Source organism: Glycine soja, chromosome 3 (assembly GCF_004193775.1).
Source record: "Glycine soja cultivar W05 chromosome 3, ASM419377v2, whole genome shotgun sequence".
Taxonomy (NCBI): domain Eukaryota; kingdom Viridiplantae; phylum Streptophyta; class Magnoliopsida; order Fabales; family Fabaceae; genus Glycine; species Glycine soja.
Genome location: NC_041004.1, coordinates 11347204 through 11351558, shown reverse-complemented (window position 1 = coordinate 11351558; position 4355 = coordinate 11347204). Strand labels below are relative to the sequence as shown.

The 4355-nt window shown below is 30.9% G+C and overlaps 1 long non-coding RNA gene across 1 annotated transcript; it reads left to right on the top strand.

Annotated features, from left to right (window-relative positions):
• The first annotated feature begins 3728 nt into the window (after positions 1–3728).
• Positions 3729–4059, top strand: LOC114405418. The gene is made up of 2 exons (XR_003665208.1): positions 3729–3860; positions 4020–4059. It is a non-coding gene; the product is annotated as an uncharacterized LOC114405418 (long non-coding RNA).
• Positions 4060–4355: the final 296 nt, after the last annotated feature.

Genomic DNA, 4355 nt, shown 5'->3' with positions numbered 1-4355 from the left:
AGACTCGCTACCCTTTCATTGCAGCCTCGCATCTTTAGTTGTCTGCTTGCCGTCACCTCCGTCCTCCGCTGCACCTCCGTCGCAGTCCATTCGTCTGTCTTTCTTGGAGCACTCACTTTGTCTACGTAAGTAACCCTCACCCTTCTTTATTATTATTTCCACCAATTCGTTATCCGTTGCTACAATTCCTGATGTAGCAAATTGAATTTTGTTCGTTACTAAGGAAAATTACTTTATTCATATAGATCTCTGCTAGGGTTCACATTTGTTTGGTAATCTGTGCAAGTGCCTCTCTCGTCCTCATTGCGGTTCACATTCTCTGCCAGGTATCTATCTCTGCAATTTCAACTTTCAACATTATTACTCACTTGTTTCATTCAATTCATTGTTCCTATGTTAGATTTTTATGTCCCTTTAGATTATACTGTAAGTAAAACAGTCACATATATAGATTTGTTACATATGGAGTTATGCTATTGGACCTCTCGATAGAGTAGAACATGAAATATGTGTGACCATGCATAACAATATGTGATATTTGACATATTTGAGTTTACTCTTTCACTCAAGTATAAAAGAATCAATGATCAAGACTTTAAGAGAATAACACTCTTACTCTCGTGTTCAATTGAGAGACATATGGACCAAGGGACATTGACAATACAATAAAATATGATTGCAAAGTTTAAAATCGGATAACCCAATATAGAATTATGGAGGCTAGCTTTTGAATTTGGGATTAAAAAAAATAAACAATTAGAGGAGGTATGTTAATAATTGTCGATAAACAATATACACCAAACCTAAAAATGCATAAATTCGTGCGCGCACACACATTGCTATAGTATATTTAAAACAATAAATTAAATCTACAAAAGTATAGAAGATTAAATATTAAAACATAATAAATAAAATTAGAGTAGGGATAGTTGACACTAAATGAGAAATCAGAAAAAAAAAAAACATGTCTAGAAATGAGTTGAGTTCGCAGCTTGACTCTAATACAAACTTTCATGTTGTACTCTATCCTAAGCACATGAAGGTTGCTGCATGCTTTTGTTACCCAAAACAGCAGGCTTTTGTTACCCAAAACAGCAGGCTTTGAGTTCAACTTAATATTAATGTAATCAAACTTTTCATAAATTTAATATTATTATGATCCAAAAAATTATTATTAAATTTTAAACTAATCGAATCTAATTTCAATTCACTTTTGTTAGGTTGAGTTTCATAGGCCAACCTTTTATAATCCATTTTTCTCACATATACAATTCATATGCAAACTGCAACTTAAATTGAAAAATAAAAGGAATCAAATTATCTCCCTCTACCAAACTTGTCAATCTCACTGTCATGTATCAGGCAAACATAAAAGCAAAGGCCAAAAACATCTCCTTGTTCCTTTCTCCTTTTTTTAGTGGGTTTCCTTTTTATTTTTTTTCTTTCCCTTCAAATTATAACCAGTTATTCTAAAATCACAAATCTTTAAAAAAATGGATGGAGAAGATGGGAATACTTTTAGATTTTATTATTATTATTTGTCGAGGACTTGAAAATTTATGATCAGTAAGGAAGAAAAGTCCATAGTCAATAGGATATATGCAATAATATTCCCCTACCCTCTGTTTCCTTTATAATATAAGATGAGCTCATAGTTTTTAAATTTTTATTTAACAAAAAGCAAAATTGAAACCTTTCAATTTTCAAATAACATCAACAGAAGAGAAAAATAAACAGAGAAAAAAAAGCTGAAACATTAACTTCTTATACAAATAATAATGAGAAAAAAAAGCTGAAAAAAAATAACATCAAGATTTGAAGAAATTTCACTCATAAAGATGGATATTTAAAGTTGTCGCTTAGATCTTTTAACTCTCATGGCTAATTTTACAAAAAATTAATATATTATATTTTTTTTCCTAATTTAACTGGTAGCTCTCTTTAACAAAATTTTGACAAAATTAATTTCATTCAAATGTCCAATAATAAGCTTTTTGTATCTTAGTTATCAATTTGGTCTTCAAATTATATTAAAAGGTTTAATTTGATTTCATATTTCAGCGACTTTTATTTATGAACAGTGGCAATTACTATATTTATCATTAGTTTAAAAAATAAAACAAATTTCATTTCTTTTTCTTCTTCACTTTTGGTTCTGTGCTTCGTTTCATCCTCGGAAGGATTTCCCAAAGCAAAGTAACGAGCATATATAAGACATTAGAAATTGGGTCTTTGGGGAACCTTTAAATCCTTCTAAGATCCCTGAGTATGCCTCTAGAATTCCATTTGTCAAACAATTAGTGTATTCTGTCATTCTGTCATACCGTCCCAGTAAAGGTGGATGGGCCCATTATACTTCAAACACGTTTTGTTTACTTTTTTTTTCCAGCAATTATAATTATGAATTGAGTAATCCATAAGTTAATCGGACTGTGAAAATATTTTTTTAGGCTTCTGGATTTGTTCTGAAAATATCCTAGCATTATTTCGGATTAAGTAATTTGGAATCCATGTTGTTTTCTGGATTACTAAGTTCAAAATAAAGCAATGATATTTTTGAAACAGTTACTCAAGAAGTTGATAGTATTATTCCGGATTAAGTAATTTGGATTAAGTAGTACATAATTAGGATTAAGTAAATGAGTGACAACAAGTACATAATTAGGAAATTTTGGAGAAGGTTTTGATTTGTTCTATTTCAAAATTGAATTAAGGCTCCTAACAATTCATTATCCAGACTTCTTGTAGCAAACTCAGTTGTGTTTTAAAATAAATATGTCCAAAAATAAATAAATAAAAATGAGCAAGGAAATGCTCGATAGCAAACACATTGAATATATCTCTATTAAATAAAAAAGATAAAAAAAAACTCTAACAAAAAAAACACATTGAATATATATTAAGTGATTGAATATTAAGAACTAGCCCCTTAGTTCAAACCTTTTATTAAAGGTTATCTAGAGCATAAGAAAAATGCAATATACCCGAATTAAAAATTTTCACCATTTTAGTTAGTTGAATTTTCTAGTTATTAATTTGGTGCTTGCAATGCTTACGGGACTGAAACCAATCAGAATCATTATTGACTATTGGCTAACTCTTTGGGGGAAACCCATTAATGTTTTCTGGGTTTATATTTAAAAACTTGATCATTAATTTCTGTGAAGGCTGCTGCTATATGCCCACTTAGGCTAAAAATTAAATAAATCAAATACGACTTAATGTTACTAGATACAATTATTTCACTACAGTCCAATGTCTCCTGCGGCTTGAGAACTATCCTTCTATATATCAAACTCATATAGGTGTCAAGCATGGACTTATAAACACAATATTTGTCCATTCACTTTTCTTATGGGGTGCAGATAGCAAAAATTGGGATAGAAGAAGTAACGGCTTTGTCTCCTTATGTATACTTTCGTTAATCTAAAAGCAATTAAACGATATTAGTAACCATATAGTTACAATTTCTATCAACCATTATTTTTAATCAGTATGTTCTGATATTGAGGTTATTTCAAATCTGAATGTGTTCAGATATCTATTCCAATCTTGCTACTTTTTCATCAAGATTCTTGGATATGTCAAAGCAGGTTCATGATGAAGTCATATTGGAAGGACCAACGGAATCGGCTGAGGTTGCGAAGTCCATAGTTATTGAGTGCATGTCCAAACCCTTTAACGGCAAGAATATTCTTAAAGTTGACCTCTCTGTTGATGCCAAGTGTGCTCAAAACTGGTACAGTAGAAAGCTTGGATGTCTTGGTTAAGGAGTTTGTAGCTGCCAGCGATGAAGAGAAGAAATCCGTGTTTACCCGAATGGAAGAGGAAGTTGAGAAGCTGAAGGGTTCTGCCTCAAGGTAACTTAAATAAACATCATCCTTCTAGAACATTTGCTTTTAGTTATGTCACTTGAGAATAGTTTCATTTGCATTGTTGTGTTGCATATGTTCTGCAATCTTTGCCCAAAATAAGAAACTAGATGCGATAATCTACTAATCCTTTTTTTTTATCATTAGGCACGGGAAGATTTACTTGAAAGCTGCCAAGAATTACTTGGAAAAAAAAACAAATGAAACTTATGCTGAATTCTTATGTCTTCTGCAGGTGCTATTTAATTTCCAAATGATGCAGTTGTAATGATTCTAGCACGCATGATTGGAATGTTGGTTCTATTGATATGGAGATGTAGCATATTATGAGTGTTGTTGATATGAACATTTTTTTAACTTTTTATGGACTGCAGAAATTCATCCATAACAGGATTTATGTTAAATAGATCATCCCCATTTATTGTTATTACTATTATTATTTGACTAAATTACTAATAAAATGTTTAATTTAATTTATTTTTA